At 43.0% G+C, this 18,294-nt stretch overlaps 1 long non-coding RNA gene across 1 annotated transcript; it reads left to right on the top strand.

Annotated features, from left to right (window-relative positions):
• The first annotated feature begins 7,545 nt into the window (after positions 1-7,545).
• Positions 7,546-17,388, top strand: LOC124248986 (uncharacterized). Its single transcript, XR_006891213.1, has 2 exons — positions 7,546-8,164; positions 17,239-17,388. It is a non-coding gene; the product is annotated as an uncharacterized LOC124248986 (long non-coding RNA).
• The last annotated feature ends 906 nt before the right edge of the window (positions 17,389-18,294 follow it).

The raw sequence follows: 18,294 nt of genomic DNA, 5'->3' as shown, positions 1-18,294 counted from the left end.
GTGAAATACAGAAGTGTACATATAGTGTGGTTTTATTTATAAAATACAAAACAGGGGAAACTAATTTTCACTGTTAGGAATCACCATATTCATTATCGTTATGGGGAGTTGTAACTGGAAAGGGACACAGGGCCTTCTGTATTGGTTCCATGGTGTTTAAACTTATGGTTTATGCTCTTTTATAAATTTTTAGGAGAAGTTTAGTTAAAGAAATTGGAGTAGAAATGGTTTTGTGGTTCTTTGGACAGTGGTAGGCTGGCCAGGTTCCTCATCTCCCTCTGAGTACTACGCCTGACACCTCCTTCTCTGTAGTAGAGAGGGGAGGAGGTGAGAACTGTGAGAAGCACAGCTATGCCCATAAAGGAGCAAAGCCATCAAGACAAAACACTTCTGTGACGAGGGAAAAACATGTTCCCCGGCTTTCCCCATCTGTCACACCATATGCAACAGCATCTATCAACACCCAATTTGCTGTATGTAGCTGAGGATGTTCCTTCTACGTAAGAGAATAACTTGCCCCAATTAGATCTTAAGATGAAAATATTTTGAAGCTCGATGCTCTGTGAGTCAAGTCATTATCAATTTCAAGCAGCTGCAATAGAATTGGATCCTGGACTTATCCAAACCCAGAACTCCACACCTAATGTCTTAAATTCCCATAACCCCACCTCAGTCCACAATCTTTCAACTTTCCTTGCTTTCTCTTCATTTTTCTAGACTAGCACTTCATTTAGACCTTGACTCATAGGCCATTCTACTCTCAAGCTTTATCTGAGCACCTTCTACGCATGGTAATTTCCTAACCCGTCCTCGGGGATCTAGTAATTGCGATTAGTCTAATCATTAACTTTCACTGTGTTGCTCTTTTGATCTTCAATAATGTTTGCCTAGAAAAACCTTACCCCTACCATTCCAATTGTTTTAAGCCCTGTACCTGGTCTTTTGAGATCCAATAGGGGTGAAAAATCACAATCACATTATTGCAAATTTATGGTCTGTGACCAATGCCAAGCTTTCATCCCTGCCCAGTAATTCTCTTTCAAGTCCATATTCAGTTCTCTCCCCAGTTCCTCTCAAAGACTATTCCAAATTTCCACCCATTCTCTCATTACAGCTACTCCAGTGCCTCCTCTTACATCTTTTTTTTTTTTAGTAAGATTAGTCCTGCGCTAACTGCTGCCAATCCTCCTCTTTTTGCTGAGGAAGACTGGCCCTGAGCTAACATCCATGCCCATCTTCCTCTACTTTATATGTGGGACGCCTACCACAGCATGGTGTGCCAAGCAGTGCCATGTCCGCACCTGGGATGCGAACCAGCGAACCCCCGGCTGCCGAAGCGGAACATGCACATTTGACCGCTGCCCCACTAGGACAGCCATCTCCTCTTACATCTTATTTTCATCAGAAAACCCATCTGCTGAGATCTCCCTTCTGCAGCCCGGCTTCACAGGTGTGCGACCTGTGCAATCACATGGGACCCTGAGATTGGTTTAATATTCTGCTGTCATTGTCTTAAAATTCTTAATAATTTGTGAACACAGGGCTCTGCATTTTCATTTTGTACTGGGCCCTGCAAATCATGTAAGCAGTACTGCCCTCCTGCCAAGTGGTAACATGTCATTTATATTCCTCTTGGTATTCCTGCCTCAGAGATTAAGAGGTCTCTCCTCCTACTCAAGGTGCATTCCTTTTTTCTTTTTTTTGATTGAGATATAATTCATATACCATAAAATTCACCCTTTTAATAAAGCATACAATTCTGCAATTTTTATTATATTTACAATGCTGTGCAACTGCTACCACTATCTAATTCCAGAAGAAAAAAAAACCACCCTGATGATTAGCAATCCCACTCCAATCTCCCCTCCAGCCGGCCCCCAGTAACCACTAATCTACTTTCTATCTCTATGGATTTGCCTATTGAAACCTTTCATGTAAATAGAATCATACAATATGTCACCTTCTGGGTGTGGCTTCTTGCACCTGCCATCATGTTTTCAAGGTCAAGGTGAATTCTTGTATCCTTTCTTTGGACCAGCCCTTCCTACCTCCACAGATCCTTTGCCCCAGAGTTGACCCTGCTATTTGCCATTTCTCTACAGCTTCTTCTCTGTGAATCAGTGTCTTCAAATCCCTCCGAATCTTTACAACAAAACTCTTTCCTTCCATCTCACAACTTCTCCCACTAGTCCTTGCTCTCTCTTTTTCTTCCTAGTCAAGCTTCTTAGCTCTCTCTGCTTTCTCATCTCCCTTTTATGCCCCAACCTTCTCCAGTCTGGCTTCTACTCACCCCAGACCAAATGCTCTGACTAAGTACCAGTGGATTAGTTTGATGTTTTTGCTCTTTGCATTCTTGAGCTTGCTGTAAGGTTTGACAAGGCTGACCACTCCTTTGTTGATATTTCCTTTTCCATTGGCCTCTTGGTCCCTCCCCTCCCACCGCCACCCCTACCACAGATCTCTCTGGCTACCCTTCTCTCTATTTTTTTCAGAATCTTCATGTGTCCCCACAATCTCTAAATTCCAGCACTCCTCAGAACTCTGTACTTAGTTATTTTTTATTCTCACTCTGCAGATTTCACTGGGTCCTCATCCAAACTGAACTATCACATATACGTTAAGGATTCCCAAGTGTATGCTTCCAGACCTGTATTATATCCCAGGTTCCAGACCTGTATACAAGTATCTACTGAATTTCTCTCCACCTGAATAGTCATATGCTCCTCAACCTCCTTAAATGTGTTATAATTAAACTCACAGTGTTTTTCCAAACCTATGTAAGTGAATGAGATCTTTGTCTATCATCCAAACTATTCCGCACAGAAACTGGAACTCACCATGGACTCAAAACTTCCTTCACCCACGCACAATTAATCTCCAAGTCATTCTCCCTTCTCTATCAGCATCTCCCAAGAATTGCATTTGCCTCCATTTTCCTCCTTCCCACCCAGACATCACCATTGGTAAAGACCTCAGCCCCAACAAACCCTTCTAATAATGTTTGCAGAATGAGCTTTCGAAGCACATATCTTATTATATCTTTGTCTGCTTAAACTCATAGCTTTTCTAATAAGGCTCAAACTGTCTCTATGACTTTACCTCCCACTGCCCTATTAGAATATGTCATATAATTTCACAACTCCATGTTTAAATACTTATTTTCTTCTCCAGAATAGCTCCCACACCTCACTCCCATTTCCCAGTTAATGTTCTGTAACTCTGTAAAAGATTTTCCCAAGAGTTTACTCTTCTCAGAAGCCTTTCCTCAACTTTAGATTCTCCTCAGGTACATACCCAGAGGAAATGAAAACAGGATATTAAAGAGATATATGCACTCCCATATTCTTTGCAGCTTTATTCACAATAGCCAAGATGTGGTAACAACCTAAATGCCCATCCATGGATGAATGGATAAAAAGGATGTGATATATATTTACACAATGGAATATTATTCAGCTGTGAGAAAGAAGGAAATCCTGCCATTTGTGATAACATGGATGGACCCTGAGGGCCTTTGTTAAGTGGGATAAGTCAGAGAGAGAAAGACAAATGCTATATGATATCCCTTACCTGTGGAATCTAAAAAAGCCAAACTCATAAAAACAGAGAACGAAACAGTAGTTACCAGGGGTTGGGGGTGGGGGAATGTGACAGATGTTGTTTAAGGGTAAAAACTTGCAATTAGTGGATAAATAAGTCCTAGATATCTAATGTACTGTGTAATGAATATAGACAACAATATTGTACTATAAACATCAAACTTGCTAAGAGACTAGATCTTAATTATTCCCACCACAATAAAGAAATGTAATTATGCGATGTGACAGAGAAACTGGCTACCCTACAATGGCAATCATATTGCAATATATAAATGTATCAAATCAACATGTTGCACACCTTAAATTCACATAACGTTAGATTACATCATGAGGGTGGCGCCTTCATGAATGGGATTAGTGCCCTTACACGAAGAGGCTGGAGAGCTAGCTTGCTCTCTTTCAGCCACGTTAGTACACAATGAGAAGTAGGCAGGCCACAACCCAGAAGAGGGTTCTCATCAGAACCCAACCATGTTGGCATCTTGATGTCAGACTTCGCGCCTCTAGAACTTTGAGAAATAAATTTCTGTTGTTTGTAAACCACCCAGTCCATGGTACTCTGTTATAGCAGCCCAAAGTGACTAAAATGCTAGTACTGTGAATGACATACAGTAGGTACTCAATTAATGCCCAATAAATCACTTTTAGAGATTCCATATGATTCTGTAGTTTTTATTTTAGCTAATTCTTAAGAAATTTTAAATAGGAAACAGCACAATATGCACAATCGGTTGGAGACGATACGGAAAGAAATAGAATCCTATAAACTTAACTGGTTAGTGGTCATTGACCCCTTTAAGAATCTGATTAAATCTGGACTCTGTCCCCAAAGAAAGGCACACACAAATCCAGGGGTCTGTGTACAATCTTGTTAAATCCCTAAAACTTATTCTTAGGTTCTACTTGAGATCTCACATTTTAAATCTGAGTGCCACTTTCTTCTGTGCACTTCTGAGCAGACAAAGCTCCCAAAAGGAAACTCCTTCTTACCACCTGGGATAAACACTAGCATGAGGGCATTGGGACTTGATTAAATGTATCAACATATCAAAATGAAGGATGCGGAAAGCAGAACAGAAGTAGTTTAGCCCTGGAAACATGGGAAAAAATTACCACATAAGAACAAAACTTAGCAGTGCCCACCTAGCACCACTGCATCACAGTGGTGGTGGACACTGGGCCGTAAGTCACTTTTAGTGGACACTTAAACCAGTAATACTAATTTCTCTTGATCATATATTTACATGACGAATTCTTATTGACACCTGCTATGTCAACCACTGTGCCAGGGCTGGGGAAGGCAACAGACCTGAACCCAGCTCTCCTGCAGTGACTGTTGGTTCTCTTGCTTACTTAGCAACCTTCTGATTCTGAGGCTGCAGCCGCCTTTACCAGAGACTTGGGCTATTTGAGTACAATTCAGTGGGTTTCCTCCCTCATGAGAACCGTTTCTAGCTACTCCAAGCACAGACCCAAAAAATGCATCATGAAGCAGATTTCCCTCTATCAGCCCCAAATCACAAAAGTAATGACCTTAATTACATACATGGAGGTCTGTTGGCACCATTGTCCGAAGAAAGGGGGGTTAAAAAGGGTGGGGGACTCATAAAGAGAGGTGGGGGGAGACTCCTGTATGCCCTTGGTAGAAGATGAAGGGATGGCAATGATTGAGATCCCAAAGAGGGACTGGTCCTGCCTCAGTGTGAAAGCAGCTGTAATCCTTGGGGCTGGAATAGATCTAATGGTTCAAGGCCCTTGGCCTGAGAAAGACCAGCCTTCATCACAAAGCTGATGATAAAGTTGATTTGTATATCAGGACCCACAAAATGGAGGCTCCCCCCACCAGTGGCCCAGCCCACATCACAACTGTAAACCCAAGTCAGCCTGCACTTATGAGAAACGCCTGTCAAGGAAACCTAACATACACCAATCAAATCCTCCAACTCGACTTTAGCTAGCTCATCCGACCCTCGAAAATAGGACCCACTGGACTTTTAAGGAAATCCCCCACCTCCTAGCCAATCATGCCCTGTTTTCCTGTCTCTTGTCTCACCCCTTCTCACACTCGGTAAAACTTGCTGTTGCCCAAAATCCCTCGGGAAGAGTGCTCCTCTGCTTGTGAGGCACACCACTCCCCCAATCCATGGGTTGGTTTCCCATGAATAAAGGACATCAAACTTGTTACTAAATTATCTTAGTTTTTTCACTTGACACTGGGAAACAAGGATATATGTGCCGCCACCAACACTCCTGACCCCGAATTATGGACAGATTTGCCAGCAAGGATGAGGCCAGCCCTCTCTGGAGAAACTCACACCCCACCCCTACCTTGTTTCTAAATCACTGTCCTCTCAATGCAGCACTCATCCATCCGGCCTATGAGGCAGTAAGCATCGCAATCCTGCCCATCTCCCCAGCCCTTGATGGAACCCAGGGAGCTTCGGGCAGCTTGGCTGAGAGCTCCCTGCACTAGATTTCCCCCGGCTGAGAGGCAGGCCACAATCAGAGTTGCTGCTGCTGGAGCAACACATTGGCACTTGGGGCTAATAAGGGAGCAAGAACTGCTTCACCCTGCACCGGCTTCTCTTCTCTGTAGTGACTCGGCAAGGAATTGCTTCTCCTCAGCAAGCAGGTTCCCTTCAGCATAGTCTGGGTGCTGAGAGGACACAAAGGGTAGAGGTGCTATTTCCTCTAGATACAGCTGTAGGTGTGCAATGACCCCTGGGCAGACACTGGGGAGGGCACAAGGCCTTGGCGGAGGAGAGAGGTGGCCATCATCCTTCTACTATGACTGGCATTTGGAAGTTTGAAGCATGGGTCAGGAAACTTTTTCTAAAAATAGCAAAGATTTCTAGTTTTGTGATCCCTGAGGTCTCCATCATAACAACTCAGCTTGCGGTGGAGGGCAGCCAGAGACTGCCCCTAAAGGAATGGGTGTGGCCTGGTTTGGCCCCTTGGATGTGGTTTGCCAACAGCTGGTTGTGTTGCATTCTGGGAAATTGTTTGTAGGCACCACAAGAGTCGACGATACAGGGACCCACTGCATCCTTCTAGCTACTCAGCCTCCAACTTCGCTGTGCATAGGGAGAAGCGGAAGTACGTAAACGCTAATTGACAATGTTCAGATCTCTGTGCCTCTTAAATTAACAAACTTGCCTAAAGTGACCCCACCACTGGCTGATTGGAACATTTACCCTGGTTTTGGGGCTTCAAAGCCCAGGGCCATTTAAAATTCTCCAAACTAATGAATGCCTCACATTTGGGGCCTGTTGGCAGTGGCCTGTTTTATTTGTTTGTTGGTTGTACATTATTGCCAGCAGTGTTACTCTGCCTTCTTGGTGACGTAGTGCTTCAGGTGTCGTATGTGGGCAGAGAAGGAGATATTTGGACTCATGTGATATGGTGCCCAGTCTCAGCCCAGTCTCTAACCTTGGGAACTACTTGGCCTCCCATCTTTAGCTCCCTTACCTTTAATCAGGGATGAAGGCACATGCTCCTGGCATGCCGCAGAGCATCGCAAGACTGCCGTAAGAGCACGGAGGAAATGCTCTGCAAAAAGGACAATTCTAATTCTTCTAGCAAATTCCTCAGGATGTGCTACCCCCTCAGTTGTCTCGTCTTTAACATAGAGATGGCATGCTCCTCCTGGAGCCGTGGTGAGGACTAAAAGAGAAAGCTATATGAGGGCCACAGCATGGTCTCTGGCATATTCTAAGTATTCAGTAAATGTTAGCCAAGGTTATTTTCTGTGCTCTGCCCTTTCTGTTGTTTTAGAAGTGTTCTCTGCCTCGCCCTATTTTAGCACAGTCATAAAGGTTCTGAGGCACAGGCCAAGCTATGCCCAGTCTGAAGCCAAGACTAGTTTATGGCCAGTAGCCATGGTCACAAGTGACAAGCTGCTGAGCCTACTCCAAATGAAACAACCACAGGCCATCAGAGCGTTCACTGAGTCCACTGGATTAGCAAAGCAGGGCAACGCCTTCTGTACCACCATCTATGCCATCTAGTTAGGAGGCAGAATCTCAGGACTAATTGCTTCATTTCTTCATTTGGCCTTGAAAAAACATTTCGTTATTTGTTGTTGCCTGCTATGTGGAAGGGACCAAGAATATCCTCTAAAACGGAATCTGTTTTGTTTGGTGCTATGGACACCCTAGGGAGGAAAAAATTTTTTTGAAAGAGGAGCTGTCATTTCCAACTTATCTTTATTACTCACCTCAATGCTCGAGGATCTCTCCACTCATTCATGAAGCGTAATAAGGAGGACACGAAAGCTGGAGCTGGGGGATGTCTGGCTATTTTATATAAGATGGCTGAGGAAGGCAGCACAGGTATTCAAGCCAAGACCTGAGGGACACGAGCAAGCAAGCCACACAGACGTGTGCAAGAAAGGGGATTGCAGCAAACGTGAAGAGGAAGCTGCAGCGTGGTTTGTAAATCGTGAAAGATCAAGGAAGCTGTGAGGACACAATGAGAAGATGGCCATCTGCAAGCCAGGAAGAGAGCCCTCCCTGAGGAACTGAATGGGCCAGCACCTTGGGCTTGGACTTCCAGTCTCCTGAACTGTGAGAAAGTCAACTTCTGTGTTTTACGCACCCAGTCTGGTATTCTGTCATGGCCGCCTGAGCAGACTAGCACAGTGGGTCATGATATCAATTTAGCAGTTCACGATCAGCGTTTAAAAAAGGAAGGATAGACTTTAAAATGTCAGAATGCGTTGCATATCGTAGGGGTAACATCATTTCATGAAGTTTTTTGTTTGCATGTGTGTCCTGGATCGTGTTGTAAAATGTATTTCTTCTGAGGGTCCTGGTCTAAGGGTTAAAAACTACCTGCTTTAAACACCAAACAAAGGTGACTTTTGGCAACTAAGCTGATGCACAGTGCTAACGCCTAAAAGCTTCAGCCCAGCATCCTACAGCAGCGGGCAGGCGTGCACGGGGCTTGTGTGAGACCTGTGTTCAGCCGCCACACCATGGGCCAGAAAAGCAAAAGCTTTAGATTGTTCCGGACCTCCAGTCCCCTCTCTGCCTGGCGATGGGAAATAGGACTGACTCCTTTGACCTGAGCTAGTTACCCATCTGCACTAGAATTCTGGACAATTTGAGGAGGAGAGAGAAGTCTCAAGAGGCTTCTTGCTCAGTGAGGCCATGACAAAAGCGATATAATAATATCTACACCCCCAACTAGTTCTAAAGGTTATGTTAGTTTAAAAGGTTTTCTTAAAGATCTTGGAAAGGAGAAACCAGCATCCTCAAAACTGTGTCAGAGACACATCGTTTCTCAGTAAAATTCCTTCCAAAGTGGAGGGGGCCAGGGGGCAGTGAGGAAGTGTACACTTAAGAAACCCAGAAAGCTTACAGGCAGAAATAGATTAATGACTCAGGGACTCGACCTCAGGGGGGGTTTCTGTGATACGACATGTATGTGACACCTGCTGTTCTTAATAACCTTCAGTTCTCTGAACTCTGCACTGGGACAAAGAGTAAATATGCCCACAAGCTTTTGTACTGGCAAGCCCAAAGAGGGAAGCTCTTGTTTCAGCGGAGCCAAATTCCCCCTTTTCCAACATGCCTCAGATAACAGTGCCAGTCCTGGTTGCGACAGCTTAGGTTTTTGTCCCAAAATAGTTATTAAGAAGACTGATATTAAATGGAATAATTGGGGAAAACGTTGCCTCAATTAGCTTTTCAGAAACTGTAGAGGGAAAGAGAGCAGAGGCAGCTTTGTTTGTGTAGATTCAAATTCCCCTCATGTTTAAGTATCGTCTGCCATAGGTTCCCTAAAGAGATGCATAAATCTTGTGAGACGAGACACTGCATGAAAAATCTCTCTTCCAGATAATGGTTATGGTGGTTTTAAAACATGACTTCAAATTCTTTGGGACTCCTCCCATCAAAAGGTAAGTTCTACGTCCCCTTCACAGGCATCTGAGCTAGTCTTGATGACTTGATTGTAATCAGTAGAATGCAGCAGAAGTGACACTGTTTCCAAAGCTGGGTCAGAGAACACAAAGGCCATGCAGAAGGCCCATGCAGCTTCTGCTGCTTCTCTTGGGGTGCTTGTCCTGGGGAAGCCAGTTACCACATCAGAAATACAACTACACTGGGGCTAGCCCCGTGGCCAAGTGGTTAAGTTCGCGCGCTCCGCTGCAGGCGGCCCAGTGTTTCGTTGGTTCGAATCCTGGGCGTGGACATGGCACTGCTCACCAAACCACACTGAGGCAGCGTCCCACATGCCACAACTAGAAGGACCCACAATGAAGAATATACAACTATGTACTGGGGGGCTTTGGGGAGAAAAAGGAAAAAATAAAATCTTTACTAAAAAAAAAAAAAAGAAATACAACTAGACTGAGACCACCATGTTGGGAAGGCCATGCGCAGGTCCTCCGATCAGCAGCCTAGGTGAGCTCCCAGCTGACAGCCAGTACACACTGTGAGCCACGTGAGCCACTGTGGACATCTGAGCCAGTCAAGCCATCAGTTGACTCTAGCCCCACTGATATTTGACTTCAACTATATGAGAGACATCAAGAGAGCCCTTCCCAAATTTCCGATCCACAAAATTATGAGTAAAAATTAAGTGGCTGTTTTAAGCTGCTACATTTCGTGGTAATTTGTTACAAAATTATTGAGACCAAACAAAGTTATTATGGTTAATGAGTTAACAGTAACAGGAACAACCATCTGTACTACAAACAGCCTTGCCGGACACACAGCTCTGTGAAAGCAAACCCACATCCATTGTGGTCCCTCTTGTATCCTCAGGATCAGGCCCAGAGCAGGTGCCCAGAGAGTCAGTAAGCAAACAGTGCCCCATAAGAAATTTGGAAAATATTTTATTGCTCTTGTACTTTCAAATATATTGGCTTTGATTATTTAAAAGAATCACAGAAATAAATATTTTTACTAATATTCCCTGACTGGCTTCAGGTGGTAATGTTTTCTGGTTAAAGCTAAAAACAAACACAACAAATTAGGGCTTTTTCTAACTACAGAGACCTGAGAACATAAACATATATGTAAGAGTATACTGTGGCTGATTTCTTAAAAAAAAACAGGAACTATGCTTGCTCCGCAAATCCACCAGTTAGAGTCATGGTTACACTCTGCTTTCAGCTATAGTCATTTGTTTATTTGGACAGCAGATCCCCTTTGGTCTAGATTTAAGGACCACAGTCACTGTGTGACTCCTCACGTCTCACACTGGGATACACACACAACTCAAGTTTGCCTCAAAACTTAGAAAGTGGCCTAAGACTATTTGCAAAATGAAACACATTGTCAAATAGCACAATTAGAAGGGCAGAAGCCACTTAAAGAGAGCAAAGGGTGATGTACCTAGATGCAGGAGATGGGCTAATTGCCACTACTGGGCAAGGACTTGGTCCTGAGGATATTGGCAGTTAAAATAAAAGGGAAAGCATGTTGGATTTATGACTTGACGCCAGTTTCGTCTCTTGAGGCAAATTCTTCCCAAGAATCAAACTCTTCTATTGTCTAGATATTTGCAGAGTGGACGATGTCTTTGGCCACAGCTTTGGACAAGACATAGAAATGTATAGTTCAGGTGAGTCATTCTTGCTCAGTCACTTAGAATGGCTGAGAGTATAGCCAATGATCCAGACACCCAGGGAAGTAGGAGCAGGGAGGATATCGTAACTGGTGCTGCTGTGATCCTGCCCTGATGTCCGAATGTTGACTTCCTAGTGGGGTGCTTGTGAAGATATTTCCAAGGACGTAGTTCCCTGGAAGGAAGAAGTTCTGCGCTCCAGTGGGACCTCATCAGATACCCCTCCATCTCTCCATCTCCGGCTCTCCAGGATATTCTTCACAGCCTCCTCCTGCTGTTGTCCCTCTGTCTCTCTACATCTTGGGATAATGGAAAGATGGCTTCAGATCAGGCCTCCATTGTGCAACTGGCCCATCCAGAAACTCAAGAAACTTCCCTGTGCCCAAAGTGGAGGTGGGCCTGCTCTACACCCTGTGTCATCTCTCACCAGTTACTTTAGCCTGCTCAAAATGTCCAATGAGCAGAACAGCAAAAGCACAGAGCAGTCAGGCACAGAAAGTGAGTCCCTCTTTCTCCCAGGTAACCAGTCTTGCGAGCCCTTCTCACCTGGCTAGGAGGAAGGAAGAACATCCCCTTCCCATGTCCTACAGGAAGGAGTACCTTTCCACCTGGAAATTCAATCCCAAAGTCTCCAATTCCACTAACTCCTTTTATATCAGCTGACAGTAGGCAAATGATCATGAGATGATTGGAGGAGCAAAACTGGTGCTCTTCCCTCTGAGATGTCTCTGGTAGCTCTTTAGTTTCTGTGTAGTATTTACTTCTTACTGTCTATCATTCAAAAACAATGGAAAAAGTTCTGTGTAACATTCTGCTAATTGCATATGCCTCAGTTACTCTCTGTACTGGTCTAGTTATCTGCCTCTTTTTCCAGACTGTGACCTCTTGAAGGCAGGCATTGTGTCTTACCATCTAACATCTAGCATATCAATAAGTATTTCCGTGAACAGACACAATTTAAGACAGGGATTTCATTTACCTTGAAATCTTTACTGCCAGCTTTCATTTTATCAGAGTTTTTGTGATACAGGTTCTAAGAAGAACTAATTACATAGGTATTTCTGAACTTGTTGAAAAGCTGAATCGGGAGAAGTGTGTCCTTACAAAAATCAAAGGCTGGCTGGGTGGCAATGATAGAATCAGAGAGGGTAGCCTCATCTGGCCTCTTCCAAAATAGGATGCCAGGTGGCTGGAAGAAAAGAGGGTCTGCCTCCCTGAGCCTGTAGGAAAGAGATCATTTCCTAATGGGTAGGTCTCCTTTGGTCACTGTGAAACGGGCTCAGTCAACCTCAGAGTGAGCAGAGATGAATCTACTTGCCTGTGGGACTTGGGTGTAAGTGGTCCCGCAGCGAGTACATATGTCATCCACATGGCTTGGAACAGCCAGATGTAGATTAGGAAAGTACAAAGCAGCTGGGGTCCTTGTACAGGCAGGCTCAAAAAGGGCTCAGGCACTCAGCCCTCATGAAAGTGCCAACTGGTACGTATTTCTAGAGAAGAATTTGACAACTGTTACCAAGAACGTAAAAACATACACTTTAGATCCAGCAATACCACTTCTAGGAATCGTTTCCAAAAAAGATCATCAGGAGTGGAACCCACATGTGCTCAAAGGATGCTTATCTAAGTGTATTAATTAAATTACTATATTAATTAGCACAAGGGGATATTATGTAGTTGGAAGTCACACTGTAGCTAATAAAACATGGGAATGTTCATGATACATTAAGTGAAAAAAGCCAGCACAAAATGGCACTGTGGTGTGATCTGCTTGTAGGGATAGGCAGAAGAAGATAGCAAAAATATTACCAGTGGTTGTCTCTACAGACCAGAGAGATTATGGGTGGTTTTACGTTATTTCTCATACTTTTCTGTTTTCCCTATTTTTTTCAGTAAATATATGCTATGCTTGCAATCAAAAGAAAACAATAAGTATTGTTTTAAAGAAGTAGAAATAAAATCCAGATAAGAATCTAATTTATCATTTATGGCTGAAGACAGTGAGACAGAGGAGATCTGGCGCAGAAGGGGTTTGTAGGAGGAGAGAAGGATTACCAAGCAGGATTACTTTGTTTTCATCATAAGAACGTTCTTTGCATTGTAATCTGGAGATAAGTGGAGTATCATTCCAATTGTGTAGGTGTGTGTGCATGCAGGATAATTATGAAAAAAAAAAGAAAGAGAAGATGATGAATTTACCAAGATTTAATATGGTAACGCTATCAAGAAGTGAGGTTCCAGGTTGACTTTGTGGTTACCTTAAGCTATGTAGATCAGACAATATTGATCCATGAATCACAGGAGTTAAGAGCTTGGGCTCTTAACTGAGTTCAAATTGTAGCACTCTTAATCACCAGCCATGTGACTTTGGCAAATCATTTAATCTTTCTCAATTTGTCACATCAGTAAAATGGGGATGATAATAATAATAATTATAACAATAACAACAACATCTACCACATTATTTGGAACATTGAATGAATTAAGACATGTAAAGCATTGAGAACACAGTCTACATATAATCAACTCCCAATAAAGGTTACCTATGATGATGATTGTTAGTAAAATCAGTTCCTGTAACATACTGCAGTGGAAAATCCCACCCTGGGAATCAGAAAACCTGAGCTTGAGGACAGATCCCACCACTTTGTAGGACTGTGACCTGGACCAAGTCCTTATCTTTTCAGAAGCCCCTTCTTAAAGACAGGGATAGCAACATCTGTCTCACCTTCTTCATAACACCATTGAAGGGGCCAAACAAGGTACAATTGTTGAAAATCCTGATCAACAGAAATGGGCTAGAGAGCTCCCACCCTTCTCTTCACGGGGATGTAGGTTTTCAAGACTCCCTGTGTAGAGGATTATAGCCTAGCGTGGTTAGGATGAATTGAGGCTCTGGGATAATAACCAGGTGTCTGTTATAAGAGCTTTTAAACTCTGCCACCTGGACGGCGGAATTATCTAAAGCAGTTACAGTAGTTCATCTGTAAGAATCTGTTGTGGAAATATGACACCTAGCACTTTCTCTTTTGTTTACAGAACCAGAAAACATCTAGATGCTCAACACAAAGGCTGCGTTAAACAAATTTCTGTCCATGTGTACAATGGGATGTTTTGTTAGGAATAAAAATAACATTTTAGATGTCAACTTAATGGAAGGGAAATTGCTCGTTACATATTAAGTCAACAAAGCATGCCCATAAAGACACTTCTTCATAAATTACACGGTGGAGTATACAAAGAAGAAAAGATGTGGTTAAGTTTTAAACAGGAAGATGCCCCTACTGAAGTCTTGTTGTTATGGAAAGGGATTTGGGGGTGGGCTATAAACCAAGACCGCTTACCTACCAAGCTCAAGGCTATTAGGAAAATCAAGTTAGTGTAAGAAATACTTCATAATGAAACCCAGAACAGGTAGAAGGCAAATGCTCTTTTAGCAAATAGGGCCAGAGCAATTTGTTTCCTAGAAAAAAGTCCTAATTATATTACTAGAAGGATTACGAATACTACAGAGAGACCAGATGGGGATTTCAGAAGGAAATCAGCCTTGTAATGTGAGGGATGTTTTATTTCAGATATTCTGGGAGAGAACAAACAGGAGTCCAGAGTAGAAGTCCCTCACTGCCTTTCCCATCACAGCATGACTTCAGGGCTCACCTAACCCCATACTCATCTTCAGAGCCAGCACAATGGAGAAAGGTCAGGAAGTGAGCAAGGTCTGTTAGAACATCAAGAGTGTGCCCACTGCACTGAGACTGTGCCACTTGTATACACAAGAAGGAGGTCAATAGTGGCCTAGATCACTATGATGACGGAATTTTTGCCTGTCCCTCTGAATACAGAAATGGTTAAACCTTACTTAGAGACAAGAGAGTGACTTTCCTTTGACTGGGAGAAAAGGGTGGGTGAGACAGACTTTGGTAATCTACCCATTGTGGACATATGGGCAGTAAGGGACTGTCTCCAGTTAGAAAGAAGGCCTTTCTCCACTGAGAGGTATCCATCCACCTTTTCCCTTTCCAGAGGGTAGCTAGAGATTTCTCCTATGGGACAGAAGAGGAAAAGGCTAAAATAAGTTGGTGAAATTGATTCCAGAGGGATTGTTAAGTGGATTCGAGGTTTTAATATGCCCAAATGCATCTCACATTGAACTAAAGTTTATTGATTACTGTGGAAGACTGAGCATGCTAATGGCCCAATTAATTTCCCTCTCTATATCCATGCTCCTTGCCATATGACTTTTCAATTCCTTCTACTAAAGTGACAGTGTCACTTCCCCCGGTCCTTTAATCTGGGCTGGGCTGGGCTGTGTGACTTGCTTCAGTTAACAGAATGCAGTGGAAGTGATGATGTGCTGCTTCTGAGCCTTGACTTCAGAGAATTTATGTATTTCCATGGCTCTCTTATGCCTCTGTTATCACCATGACAACATTTTCAGGCTAACCTGCCAGAGGATGAGACATAAATGGAACAGAGGTGAATCACTCAGTCATTCCAGCCAAGGCCTGCCTAGATCAGCTGACAGCCAGCCTAACCCTAGATAGATAAATGAGTCTAGTCAAGATCAGCAGAGCTGCCCAGCTGAACCTCAGATGTGTGAGCAATCAATTTATTGTTGTATGCCACTGTGGTTGTGTGGTTATCTGTTACACTGTTGTGTATTGCTGCAACCACAGATAATTGACATAATTACCTACCTTCTCAGTGCTCAACTCATCACTCTCTAAATCTCCCAGTCACCCATGCAGGAAGTATCATTATTTCTACTCCACAGATGAGGAAACCGAGACATAGCGAGGTTAAGTAATTTGCCCAAAGTCACAAATATAGTAAGACAGGGAGTTTTCATATTCCTAGTCCCAGGGCTCTCTCTAATGCACTACAGGTGAATCGGGAAAAGGCAGACTATTTATATCATATTTTTAAAATAAATATGAATGCAGACTGACTGCCTGGGTTAAAATTCTGGCCCTCTCATTTACCAGTTTTAGAACATTTTGCAGGTTTCTTAGGCTTTCTGAGTCACAGTATTCATTTCTGTAAAATGAGGATAATGTCATCTGTCTCAAAGGTAATTCATTCCCCAAATATTTATTGAGTGATGACAATGCCCCGAGTACTGTTTTTAAGTGCTGGGGATCCATTACTGATGAAAAGTGCAAAGGTCTGGAGGCAGTAATATATTTTGCATGTTTGAGGAACAGCCTAAACTTCAGAAAAAGGGAAGGACTTGGTTTTAGACAAAACTTCTTGACCAGAAACTTGAAAGAAGAAGGATTTCTCTTGTTAAGATGCTAAACTCTATTTGGTGTTAGGATTAGGAGAGAGATGTTTGAGAGGGATCTGGGATCTCAGAGCAATGGGAAACAGCACCCTACTCCCTCAGAACTTCTTTGCTAGGGGATTCATTTGTTGGGAGATGTGGAAAAATTCCCATGTCCTGAGAATAGCAGGACAAAATCATTAAAACGAAAGGGCACCTCTTCTGCTATAGTGGACATCTCACGGGGACCTATGTTGACAGATGAATCAATGACAAGATTCCTGCCCTGCCCCCCAACATATCAGAAATTCATTCTAGAACCCTGGCATAAGTTCTGGGAATGGAGTACCTTAGAGGACCGCCCCCCCCAAATTAAATGATCCTGCTGTAATAGAGGGATAGAACTTCAAAATGCAAATCATTTCGAGTTACAGGAAATAAAATTGTTATTTTTTGCACACTCAATTTTGAAGTGTTACATTCACATACTTTATTTAAAACCCAAGTGGTAGCTGTTATTATAATTGGTTTTTGTAAAATAAGGTAAAATGTAACATCCCACACTTTCTGTAGAACAGACAGCTAGCTCTCCACCAAAATTTGTGCTCCTTATTCTGTGATATGGTGCTTAACTGGACAGCAGCTGTCCCACAAGAGACTACATTTCCCAGAATCTCTTGCATTTAAGCAGGGTCATATGATTAGTTCCCACCAGTGAGTGGAAGTGATGTGTGTCCTTTCCTTTCCAGACCAAAATATCTTCTCTGTTTTCTCTTTCTTTGCTTGCCATCTAAATTGCAGAGAACTCTGAGGCTCTGGGGAGGCAGAAACACAAAATGGAAGGAAAGTGAACTACTGGATGTCGTCTGGAAGGCCCACCCTCTGACCAGGAACACCAGCATTAGACACTCATGTGAGCAAGAAATAAATGTCTCTTATGTCGAAACATGATATTTGAGGGATTATTTCTTACAGCAGTTTATGTTAGCCCAATTAATACAACATTGCCCCCACAAATCACAAAATGACCCAAGCAAGAAGCAATGTCTAGGTTTGAAGAAACTACTTCCTGAAAGAATGAATTCACCTTGGGGCAACACATAGGGTTGATGCTGGATTAATCAGAGGTTGCTAAAGTAGAATTCAACCTAAAATAGTACCACACAAAGGTGTGTGTGAGGAGTCTACGCAAAGAATCGTGTGAAGAGAATCTTTAGGTTTAACACAAATTCCCCAAGTTTTATACAGAGGAAAAGTCAACTAGTCAGATGGGGGTCCATACTGTAGCCACATGTCACAGGCTGTTCCTGCCCCAAACCCTTCTTCATGCTGGAAGACCTCCTGTTTATTGCAGTCATCATTGCTGTTGGAAAGTGGTAGTAAGCTTGCTTTTTTCAAACAGGTGTGAATTGCATGGATTCTATGTCCTAATATGCATCTATTGTCACTTGATATTTTCACATAAAGAGAGTTGCTTCATGGCATGGCTTCTGAAGCTCACACGAACTTATCCTTCACAAGCCCACAAAAACTGCAAACCATGTAATTCAGAAATTTGATTTGGTTGTTCCTGTTAAACCTCATGAGCGCAATGATTTCCTCGGCTCAGTGTTTTCCCTGTCATAAACTTACCCTCAACAAGAACCACTGACATTTTCAGAGCTGTATCCCAATGGATACTGAGGCCCAGAGAACTTTAGCCACTCACTCAGGGTCATTAACATGGTAGAGATAAGCCTACTCCGCATTTTTTTTTTTTTTTTTGCCATTAAAAAATTCATCAAAGACAATGGTTGCCATTCAGACAGTGTCCATAGTGGGAGATCGATAGTAAGATCCCAGTGAGCCCGTATTCCA

This window comes from Equus quagga, chromosome 12 (assembly GCF_021613505.1).
Source record: "Equus quagga isolate Etosha38 chromosome 12, UCLA_HA_Equagga_1.0, whole genome shotgun sequence".
NCBI classification, from domain to species: Eukaryota; Metazoa; Chordata; class Mammalia; order Perissodactyla; family Equidae; genus Equus; species Equus quagga.
Note: the sequence above shows the minus strand (reverse complement) of the source record. Positions and strands in the feature narration are given on the sequence as shown.